The sequence below is a fragment of the Cebus imitator genome, unplaced genomic scaffold, assembly GCF_001604975.1.
Source record: "Cebus imitator isolate Cc_AM_T3 unplaced genomic scaffold, Cebus_imitator-1.0 Scaffold165, whole genome shotgun sequence".
Lineage (NCBI taxonomy): Eukaryota > Metazoa > Chordata > Mammalia > Primates > Cebidae > Cebus > Cebus imitator.
This window is the reverse complement of record NW_016107480.1, coordinates 2,704,187-2,716,525: the sequence shown is the minus strand read 5'-3', so window position 1 is coordinate 2,716,525 and position 12,339 is coordinate 2,704,187. Positions and strand designations below refer to the sequence as shown.

The window sequence follows — 12,339 nt, the reverse complement described above, 5'->3', positions numbered from 1 at the left end:
TGATAATTTTTGACTTTTTTGTAGACATGGGGTCCCACTAGTTGCCCAGGCTTGACTTGAACCCCTGGGTTCAAGCTGTCCTCCCACCCTGGTCTCCCAAAGTGTTGGGATTACAGGTGTGAGCCACTGCATCTGGCCAGACACACCATTTTAAACGTCTCTAAACTTTAGTATTTTTTATCCGTAACATGAGACTCCATCAGTGGATTAGTCAGAGTTCTCCAAAGAAACATACTGGGTTGTGTACGTGTGTGTGTGCATGCACATGTGTGTCTCTGTGTGTGTGTGTATGTATGTGTGTGTGTGTGTGTGTGTGTGTTTGTGTGTGTGAAGTGAGGGAGAATTCACCCTTGCTCTGCCATTGTGTTTAATTTGAGACTTGGAAGGATTGGATGCTGCCCACCCGTTGATGGGGATGGACCTTCTTTTACTCTGCTGATTGAAATGCTAATCTGTTCTGGAAATACCCTCACAGACACCCAGAAATAATATTTTATCAGCTGTCTGTGCATTCAGGAGCCTATCGACACATAGAATTAACAATCACAGTCAGTAAGGATAAACTAAGTTATACTGTATATTAAAATCGCCTCCAAAATGTCAGTGGCTTATAACAACAAAAATTTATTTCTCGCTCATGTTACGCACCCGTTATATACTGGCTGAAGCTCTGTTTGCGTTTTCTCCACTTCAGAACTTATATGGAATGAGGGAGGAAAAGAGACTGAGGGAACCACTGGTTTGGTTTTTTTTGTTTTTGTTTTGAGACAAAGTCTCACTCTGTCACCAGGCGGGACTGCAGCGGCGCGATCTCAGCTCCCTGCAACCTCCGCCTCCCAGGTTCAAGCGATTCTCCCACCCCAGCCTCCCGAGTAGCTGGGACTACAGGCATGCACCACCATGCCCACCTAATTTTTTTGCATTTTTAATTGAGATGGGGTTTCACCATGTTGCACTCCATCCTGGGCGACAGAGCAAGACTCTGTCTCAAAATTAAAAAAATAAACACAGATATTAGTTGAAAATAAATGTGTTTGTGTGTGTAATTATGACTCTGACCATTTTATCATCAGTATCAAGATGTATATTTTCGTCTTTATATTGTGAAGCCTGACGACTGGCTCTGACACTGAGAAGAAGTGGTCATGGTAAGCGGACGTGAAGTCCTTTTACATTTCTGTGAACGCTAATTAGAACAGATGTTTTGTCTCAACCTGTTTTAACACGAGACTGAAAATGTTAACTCTGTGCAGTTTAGAAGAGAATTTTCTGTTGTAATTAAGTTATAGATCAATTGTAAATTAGAATCTGTTTACAACATCCAATCCTTGTCATTTGGGTCATAAGAACTGGAAATTTTCCCTTCTTGCGCTCCCTCAGTCACTTTCTGATGCTATTAATGAAAATTTATTATTAAATTGCTAGAGTAAATATAGGTACTGGTAATTCGCTCAGTAGCTGTTACAGTGCCATTAATGAAGTAATGGATGAAATATGTCCCTGGTACTATTCTATCTTATATGACTTGGTAAGTGTTGGAGTCAGGATTTCCTAGAACACTGGCGCTGGTGTTTTGAACATTGCCTAGAAGTTTTTGTAGGACTTATGCCAAAATAACGGTATTGATTAACTGGGACATTTAAATGTTCAGTCATTTATACGTTCAACTATAATAAGTATCTGGGGCCAGGAATGGAGCAAGGGAATAGGGAAATGAACATAAACAAGATATACCCGTGGGACACGAGGACCTACGGTTTAATTGCAGGATAGGGAGGTAAGTGCAAATACAAATCTATACAGTGTGCTTTGGCATGGAGAGTACAGCTATCAGCTGTCTAGAAAAAGACATAAAAAACGTAATATCGCGACAGCAGGGATGAAAGCATTATGCTAAGTGAAATAAGCCGGATACAAAAGAACAAATATTATGTGATTTCACTTGTAGTAGTTAAATTCATAGAGACAGAAAGTCAAATTGTGGTTATGAAAGGATTGGGGAGCAGTGAAAGGAGAGCTGTTTAATGGGTACGGAGCTTTGTTCTGGAGATGGATAGTGGATGACGGCTGTGCAACATTGACTGGACTTTAATGTCATGAAATTGCATATCTTAAAATGGTTAAAAATCAGTTAGGCTTGTTTTGCTATGTTGGTTCACACCTGTAATCCCAGCACTTTGGGAGGCCAAGGCAGGTAGGTCACTTGAGGTCATGAGTTTGAGACCAGCCTGACCAACATGGTGAAACCCCAGCTATACTAAAATACAAAAATTAGCTGGGCGTGGCTGTGGGTGCCTTGTAAGCCCAGCTACTCGAGAGGCTGAGGCAGGAGAATCGCGTGAACCCAGAGGCAGAGGTTGCAGTGAGCCAAGATGGGGCCGCTGCACTCTAGCCTGAGTGACAAAGCGATACTCCCTTTCAAAAAAAAAAAAAAAAACAGCCAGTCTTAGTGTCATGCACTTGTAGTCCCAGCTACTTGGGAAGTTGAGGTACATAGTTCTCTCAAGTTCAGGGGTTTGATTCCAGCCTGGGCAACGTAGCAAGACCCTGTCTATTAAATTTAAAAAAAAAAAGTTAAAAATGATAAATTTTATGTATATTTTATGACAACAGAGCAAAAAAAAGTTGGAATTGTTAAAAATATAATATTATCATTATTAGTCACATTCTCCTCATTTTAAGAGATTCTTAATTTTTTTAAGGAATGTTTATACTTTTCCCCCATCTTTTTTTTTTTTTTCCTTTTTTTTTGAGATACTCTGTCACCTAGGCTGGAATGCAGTGGCACAATCTTGGCTCACTGCAACCTCCATCTCTTGGGTTCAAGTGATTCTCGTGCCTTAGCATCCTGAATGGCTGAGATTACAGGTATGCACCACCATACCCAGCAAGTTTTTTTTGTGTGTGTGTGTGTGTACCCAGCAAGTTGTGTGTGTGTGTGTGTGTGTGTGTGTGTATTATTAGTAGAGATGAGGTTTCACTGTGTTGGCCAGGCTGGTCTCAAACTCCTGACTTCAAGTGATCATGCCTGCCTCAGCCTCCCAAAGTGCTGGAATTACTGGTGTAAGCCACCTCATCCAGCCCACTTTTCTCCTATTTTTTGTCTGTATTGTAATTTTTCTAATAACATCTTAAACGTAGCAGCTAATTTCTAGTGAAGATATGTCATTAGAATGCTTGTGTGAAAAAGCCAGGAAGTATGGGTGAAATGTGCTTTACCACCTCAGTCAAGCTAATATAATTCAGAACATCTGAAATAGGTTTGCATGAAATATTTAATAAATTCTAAATACCTGTGTTTTATTATTTAATTAAAATAAGACGGAGTGGTGGGCATGGTTGCCGATACCTGTAATATCAGCATTTTGGGAGGCCAAGGCAGGAGGATCACTTGAGCCCAGGAGTTCAAGACCAGCGAGCCTGGGCAACATAGGGAAACCCCGTCTCTGGAAAAAAATGTAAAAATTAGCCCGGCCTGGTGGCATGTGCTTGTCATTCAGCTACTCAAGAGGCTGAAGTGGGAGGATCACTTGAACCTAGGAGTCAAGGCTGCACTGAGCTGTGACTGCACTTTTACACTCCAGCCTGGGCAGCAGAGTGAGACTATCTGCAAAAACAAAGAATGAAAGAAATCCTTAGATGTTACAATATGGTTGACCCTTGAAACCAAGAAGTGAAAGAAGCTGGCCACGAAAGAAGTCACATATTATATGAACCTCTTTATATAAAGTGTCCAGAATAGGCAACTCTGTAGAGTTAGCAAGTAGACTAGTGGTTGTTTCAGAGCTAGGAGGAGGGTTCGTGAAATGAGGGAAAATGGGGGTGGCTGCTAACGGGTACAGGGTTTGTTTCAGGGAAGGAAAATGTTCTAAAATTAGTTTGTGGTCATGGTTTTACAATCCTGTGAATATGAAAAATGTTAATTTGTAGTTTGAGTGGATACATTGTATGGCATATGAATTATATCAAGCTATCTTTAAAACATTTAAAGGGAATCGGATAGTTTGTCTTTTTTGGAAAGTTTTTTTTTTTTTTTTCCTTTATCATGTCAATTAAATGAGCTGAAAGCCAAGGAGCAGTGTAGAGTTTAGCATTTTGAACTTGCATGTACTTTGCGACAAAGCTGTAATCGTAGAGGGCTTTCTGTTTGATAACTATCAGTGTGGACATAAATGCATCTGAATGCAAGTGTCAACATATTTTATAAACCCTCACATACTGAGTGATTTCATCCTTGCACGGGGGTCGTGCTAATCTCTGTATCGTTCCGATTTTAGTATATATGTTGCTGAGGCGAGCACATACCCAGTGACGTTGTTACGCTAGTTGTGTATATATTCAAAACTGGGTAGAATGTATTGATGAATTTGATGACCTAGGGCAATAAAAATGAAACTTAGCCATTCTTTTAAAAATGTGTCCATACATTGGGAGGCCGAGGCGGGTGGATCACGAGGTCAAGAGATCGAGACCATCCTGGTCAACACGGTGAAACCCCGTCTCTACTAAAACTACAAAAAATTAGCTGGGCATGGTGGCGCGTGCCTGTAATCCCAGCTACTCAGGAGGCTGAGGCAGGAGAATTGCCTGAACCCGGGAGGCGGAGGTTGCGGTGAGCCGAGATCGCGCCATTGCACTCCAGCCTGGGTAACAAGAGCGAAAAAAAAAAAAAAAAAAAAAAAAAAAAAAAAAAAAAAAAAAAAAAAAAAAAAAAAAAAAAAAAAAAAAAAAAAAAAATGTGTCCATACAGAGAACTGCTTTTTAAAATTAAGTCTGTTTTCATTCAGTTTATTTTTTTAATATATTTTAAGTTCAGAGAGAAAAACATTGAGATGATTATCACTTTGTAAGATGAGAACTCCATGTAATAGCACCAGATAGAAACACTGTTTTGTTGATCTGGCTAGCCATTCTCCAGTTCCTGCCTGTAAAATGGTTGATAGCTATATTTTAAGTAGCGTTGTTACATCAACCCTTCCATTATAAATGACCTTATAATAAAACAGATACTTTTTCCATGCTGACTGCTACCAGAGTTCCTCAACTGCTCCCCCTCCGTGTGTGCGCATACATGCCCACCGAATCTGCCCTTCCGCTCAGACTCACCCCGCTCAGAGCACGGAGCTGCCCATGGCTGCCCTTCTTTCATCAGCCCCAATTTGAGCTAAGTGCTTCTTTTTCCCTTGGTAAACCTGAGACTCTTCCCATCACTTGTAAGTTACTTTCATAAGAAAATGTACTGTGGGCTGGGAGCAGTGATTCACACCTGTAATCCCAACACTTTGGGAGTCCAAGCCGGGGGGATCGCCTGAGGTCAGGAGATCGAAATCAGCCTGGGCAATATGGTGAAACCTTGTCTCTACTAATGTACAAAAATTAGCTGGGTGTGGTGGCAGGCACCTGTAATCCCAGCTACTCTGGAGGCTGAGGCAGGAGAATGGCTTGAATCCAGGAGGTGAAGGTTGCAGTGAGCCAGATTGCGCCAGAAGGAAAGAGAGAGAGAGAGAGAGAGGCAGAGAGAGAGGGAGGGATGGAGGGAAGGAGGGAAGGAAAGAAGGAAGGGAGAGAGGGAGGGAGGGAAGGAGGGAGGGAGGGAGGGATGAGAGAAAGAAATTGTACTGTAATTTCAGTCTCAAGCTTCAGCATACCTTTAGAAATATAATCCATGATGGGGCTGCCTTTATTTAAAGTGTCTTGGTTTTTGCAGGCGTACCTCAGAGATAGTGCAGGTTAGGTTCCAGACCTCTGCAAAATAGCAGATATCACCATAAAGCAAGTTACAAGAATTTTTTGGTTTCCCAGTATATATAAAAGTTATATTTATACTATATTATAGTCCAGTAAGTATACAGTAGCATTATGTATAAAAAAATACATACCTTATTTAAAATACTTTATTGCTGAAAATGGGCCTTCAGCGAGTTACTGTCTTCTTGCTTGTGATGGGTTTTGCCAGTGTTGATGACTGTGGACTCATCAGAGCGGTGACTACTGAAGGTTAAGAAAGTAGCTGCAGCAGTGGAACTTCTCTTAAAATTGGAGTCAGCCCTCTCAAACTCTGCTTTATCAACTACATTTATGTAATATCCTCAGTGCTTTGTTGTCATTTCAAGAGTGTTCACAGCATCTTCAACAGGAATGCATTCCATCTCGAAACCACTTTCTTTGCTCATCCATAAGAAACAATTCATCATCTGTTCAAGTTTGGTGATGAGATTGCAGCAATTCCATCACATCTTCAGGCTCCATTTGTAATTCTAGTTGTTTTCCTGCTTCTATCACATCTGAAGTTACTTCCTCCATTGAAGTCTTGAACCCCTCAAAGTGATCCATGAGGGATGAAATCAGTATCTTCCAAACTCCTGTTTATATTGATATTTTGTTCTCCTCCCATGAATCACGAATGTTCTTAGTGGCATCTAGAAGGACGAGTCCTTTCCAGAGGCTTTTAATTTACTTTACCTAGATTCGTCAGAGGAATCACTAAGGCAGTAACTGCCTTACAAAAATGTATTTCTTATATAATGAACTTGAAAGTTGAAATTACTCCTTGATCCATGGACTGCAGAATGGATGTTGTGTGTTAGCAGGCACGAAATCAATATTAATCTCTTTTTTTTTTTTTTTTGAGATGGAGTTTCACTCACGTTACCCAGGCTGGAGTGCAATGGCGCGATCTCGGCTCACCGCAACCTCCGCCTCCTGGGTTCAGGCAATTCTCCTGCCTCAGCCTCCTGAGTAGCTGGGATTACAGGCACGCACCACCATGCCCAGCTAATTTTTTGTATTTTTAGTAGAGACGGGGTTTCACCATGTTGACCAGGATGGTCTCGATCTCTTGACCTCGTGATCCACCCGCCTTGGCCTCCCAAAGTGCTGGGATTACAGGCTTGAGCCACCGCACCCGGCCTCTCTTTTTACACACTGATCAGAGCTCTTAGATGACCAGGTGCGTTGTCCATGAGCAGTAAAGGAAAGGAATCTTTTTTTCCAGAGCAGTAGGTCTCAATAGTGGGCTTTAAATATCCAGTAAACCATGCTGTCAACACATGTGCCCTCACCAGGCTTTGGTGTTCCACGTATAGAACACAAACAGAGTCAATTTGTTGCAATTCTTGAGGGCTCTAGAATTTTCTGAATAGTAAATGAGAATTGGTTTCAACTTAGCCACCAGCTGCATTATCCCCTCACGAGAGAATCACTCTTTCTGTTCTCTGAAGCTTTGAAGCGAGACTTCAAAGCCTTTTGTATTGACTTCTCCAGCTATCAAAGTCCTAGATGCCGCCATTTTTTAATAGAAGGCTGTTTTGTCTACATTGAAAGTCTGTGGTTTGGCATAGCCACCTTCATCAGTGATCTTAGCTAAGTCTTCTGGATGATTTACTATAGCTTCTACTTCAGCACTTGCCGATTCACTTTGCGCTTTTATGTTATGGAAACATTGTTCCTTAAACCTCGTGAACCAGCCTCTTGTAGCTTCAAACTTCCTCTGTAGTGTCCTCACTTCATTCAGCCTTCATAAAATGGAAAAGAGTTAGAGCCTTGCTCTGGGTTAGGTTTGAGTTTCAGGAAACACTGTGAGTGATTGGATCATCTACCCAGACTTCTCCATATCAGCAATAAGGCTGTTTGTCCTTCCCACCATTTGTGAGTTCTCTGGAGTAGCACTTTTAATTTCCTTCAAGAACTTTTCCTTTGCATTCATAACGTGGCTGACTACTCCATGCAAGAGGCCTTAAACTTGTCTCAGCCTTTGACGTGCCTTCCCCACTAAGCTTAATGCTAGATAGCTTTTCATTTACAGTGAGAAACGTGGGACTTTTCCATTTACTGGAATATTTAAAGGCCTTTGTCAGGTTATTAACTGACCTAATTTCAATATTGTGTCTCAGAGGACAGGGAGGCCCAAGACAGGAAAAGGGCCGATTGGAAGAGCAGTCAGAACACACACAACATTTATTGATTAAATCTGCCCTTTTATATGGGCATGGTTTGTGGCACCCCAAAATAATGACAAGAGTAACATCAGAGATCACTGATCACAGATCATAGTAACAGATATAATAATAATTTTTAAAATCTGAAATATTGCAAGAATTACCAAAATGTGACACAGAGCTACAAAGTGAGCGCATGTGTTGAAAACATTTGCCAGTGCACGTGCTTGACGCAGGGTTGCCACAGACCTTCAATTTTGTAAGAAGTACAATCTTTGGGAAGCACAGTAAAATGAGGTGTGCCTGTACTACACGTAATGACTCATTTGTTCCAGAAATTAAGGCAGGCTGATTAAATGCTTGTTTACCTTGTTGAATGTATGTTTGTTTACCTGGTTGAGCCAAAGTGAAATATTCCTAAATGAAAGTTTGTCTTCCTGTTGAAATTACAGTTTACACCTCTTTTCGTGTGTGTTGATGTAGTTGTAACCCACATCTGTATTTAAATGTTTAGGGGTGTGCTTAGCACAGTATAAGTAGAGATCCAGAGGGAAGAGTAAAATATAATTCCTGGCTTTATAAAGCTTTCAGTTCTGGAGATTCATTATCATATTGCCAAGAAGAACTAAGTAAAGACTTTGGTAACACCAGGAACTGGTTGCTGAGTAGTCATAAAGGCAGAAGTTTTTGAAAGGTGAAGAGAGCACAGATTATCCTAAACCAAGAGTGCTGAGCAAGAAGAGGAATGGAAGAAAAAGCAAAACGAAAATATGTCCTTTGTCTCCTTGGTTATATTAATCTCTGTTAAGTCATGATTCTCTTAGCGGCAGAAGCACAGACTTTAATTAAGGGGCAAGTGTATTTTTATTTTGTGTTCTGGCAGTATTAAGTTGCAAGGTCTGTAGTATGAAGCTAAAGATAATTGCTAGTGGGAAGGTTTATTTTGAGAAGCATGGGGGAGGCGAGGGGAAACCACCACATTTATCCTACTTGTGTGCTGTTAGCATTGTAACTTGTAAATTGGCGTACTGTAGCAGTGCAGAGTTTCATCTCGTGCTATATCCAGTTTGTAGTAGGAGGTCACCCTGAGTGTTTCCAAGAGAAACTGCACTACCCTCTCTGGCCCCGAGTCATGTTTGCTGGTAAACCCCTTTCAAATCAGTCCCAGTTACTTCTCCTTCACTTGCTAGTTTGAGAACTAACTCATCAAGAAGCTGTTTTACTTACTGATGGGCTCCCTGGAATCCATGTAAAATTGTGTTACCGGGTACTTAAAATACTTGCCAAAAGACAAGTATTAAAAAATTAGATGATTTACATATGGAGGGCTTACTTTTATAAGCACACACTGGATTATCTTAATTTATGTTCACTGTAGCCCAGTAGCTCTGTGAGGGGAATAGTATCCCTCTCTCCATTTCGTAGATGAGAAGAAGGCACACAGCCTGAATGTGAAGTTTCATCTCACAAAGTGTATTACGTGTCAAGATGTCATTTCTCACCACAATAGATATGTCTGAAGCCCTGAGTGCTGGCACTTTAGAAAACAATCATCTTAGCGCAATTATGTTTCTTACATTTGGGGGGGATTTTGCTGTTTAAGTCTGAAGAACCTGAAAGCCAGAGGATAGTAGCATGAGGCCAGCATATGTACTGTAGGGTGTGTAATGTGAGTGTGGCTCCACTTTGCCCAGCTCTGGGTGTGGGGTATGGCTACAAAGAGCCTACTGAGGCTGGGTGCAGTGGCTCACACCTGTAATCCCAGCACTTTGGGAGGCCAAGGTGGGTGGATCACCTGAGGTCAGGAGTTCAAGACCAGCCTGACCAATATGGTGAAACCCGTCTCTGCTAAAACTACAAAAATTAGCCAAGCATGGTGAGTCAGCCTGTAATTCCAGCTACTTAGGAGGGTGAGGCAGGAGAATCACTTGAACCCAGGAGGCAGAGGTTGCAGTGAGCTGAGATCATGCCACTGTACTCCAGCCTGGATGACAGAGCAAAACTCCGTCTCAAAAAATAAAAATAAAAAATAGCCTACTGAATACCCAGCCTAGAAGTGTAACAGTTTCATGAAAGTGTATCCAGCTATTTCTCTATTAAGGAAGAAAATTTTCAACCCCAATTCCAATTTGGTAGTCTATATGTAACACGGTTAATAGGTTATATATACTTATTAATTCCTGACAGAGAAAGTATGGATAAAGGATATCTATGAGTAATTTATTAGGTAATCTGAATTCTTTAGTGAAAGGATTATTTTAAACAACTGCTACTAAGGTGACTGATTTGAGTTCATCTCTTGGCTTCCACTTTGGCTAAAATGCTAATGTTCACAGTCAATGGAAAGAAAATGGAGAAACAAAAGGCATGGTTGATCCATATGCATGACTGACTCTTGCAGAGCTAAGAGGTAACTGGATGGAATTAGCTGGCTCTTTGACTCGGTAAGATCCTTCAAAATATTGTTTGAAGGATGCAGTGAGGTAACAGATAAGAAAGTGCAATAGTTTGAAAACTAAGAATCACTGGACGCATGGAAGTTATTAATAAGTCACTCCCTTTTTGAGATTTTTATTCACTTCTGAACTCTGAAAGGCCGTATGTACCTGCTACCGCTTTCTTTTTCTTTTTTCTTTCTCCTCCTTTTCTCTTTCTTTTCTTTTCCTCTTTCTCTCCTTTCTTTTCCTCCCTCTCTTTCAAATCGAAGACCTGACACCTGCAGCAGTGGAGAAGGGCCACATTAGTCAGCTTTCCTAATGCTTGCATGAATGGTGACATTCCAGAGTTTCACCTCTGTCACTTTTTTAATTCGCCCCCTTGGTGTCCTTGGAGGAATTTTTAAACACTCTCTGAGTTTTCTAATTTGTTTCACTTAAATATGTTCTCTTTAACTTTGCAGGATATGTTCTTCTTTCTCTGCTTCTTATACATCTTAAGTATAAGTGTTAGGTGCCCAGTGGTACAGTGGCTGGCCTCGCTGTCTGGTCATGTGCCTTTCGCATAATAGATACTCAAAAAATATGTGATTGAAATTTTTTAAAAAAGAGAAACAGTTTAGTTGTTGAGTTCCTTTCCTCATTTTTTGCAATGAATGTGTCATTGGTCTTGGCATATTTGTATTTTAAAAAATGTGTTCATAGACAGGGATCCAAGATGGCCAATTAGGAGCAGCTCCCAGCAAATGCACAGACGGTGAGTGGACACTGCATTTCCAGATGGATTTTTATTGCCCACAGACCAGGAGATTCCCAGGCGGAGGAGCCCCACAGGTCGCCAGCGCGGCTGTTTTGGCTGATGTGGCGGTTTCGGCCGGCCAGGCTGTTTTGCCAGCGCCCCAGGGCAGAGGTTCTCCATACAAAATACATGGGTCCGGGCACCATTTTAGCTGGCGATTGGAGCTCCTGGGAGACAGAGTTGCCCATTCGACTGGCTAAAAAGGCGACTGAAACACGGAGCCAGGCAAGGAGATTCCCAGGCAAAAAACTGCCACAAATCTCAGCGCAGCTGTTTCAGCCAGTGCAGTGGGCCACTGCACAGGAAATCACACAGATCCCGGCAACTTTTCAACAGGCGACTGGAACACCTGGGAGACGGAATCAACCACTCAACTAAGAAAAAAAGGGGGTCTCTGAGGCAGGGAGCCAGGTGATCAGGCTTGGCTGGTCCGACCCCCATAAAAAAACAGCAATTGGAAATGCTCCGAACTGAAAGTTTCACAGCAAGCACACCTGAACCTGGGACAGTCTAGCTCTGTGGGGGAGGGGTGTCCGCCATTACCAAGGCAGTCCACCACTACGGAGGTAGTCCACCATTGCTGAGGCAGCCTGCCGTTGCCGAGGCAGCCCACCATTACAGAGAGAGTCCATCATTATAGAGGTGGGCTGTCATTGCCAAGGCAGTTCTAACTATACCCGTATAAACAGGACTGCACTGAAGTTCATATGGCAGCCGGGCGGAGCCCACAGCAGCTCAGCAAAGCCTCTGCAGGCAGACAATGACTAGGCTCCTCCTCACTGGGCAGGGCAGACCTGAAAAAAGGCAGCAGCACAATAGAAACTCATAAATAAAGCCCTAGCTCCCCGGGACAGAGCACCTGGGAAAAAAAAAGGTTGGGGGGATTATGAGTTCTGCTGCAGCAGACTTAAACATACCTGCCCAGCAGCTCTGAATGAACAGCGGAGCTCACAGCTCAGCACTTGAGCTCCTATAAAGTACAGACTGTCTCCTCAAGCAACTCCCTGATCCCTGTATATCCAACGAGTCACCTCATAAAGGAGAGCTCAGACTGACATCAGACAGGTATCCTTCTGTGACAAAGATAGCAGAAGAAGAAACTGGCAGCAACCCTTACTGTTCTGCAGCCACTGCAGGTGATCCCCAGGCAAGCAGGGCCTGGAGTGGA

General features: G+C 42.2%; 1 protein-coding gene and 1 non-coding gene across 7 annotated transcripts in view; one reads left to right on the top strand and one right to left on the bottom strand.

Moving 5' to 3' along the window:
- The window catches only part of CDKAL1 (CDK5 regulatory subunit associated protein 1 like 1), a 717,953-nt gene that overhangs the window by 462,217 nt on the left and 243,397 nt on the right, over positions 1-12,339 (top strand). The window lies entirely within an intron of this gene.
- Positions 4,196-4,303, bottom strand: LOC119473530. The gene has a single exon (XR_005202749.1). It is a non-coding gene; the product is annotated as a U6 spliceosomal RNA (small nuclear RNA).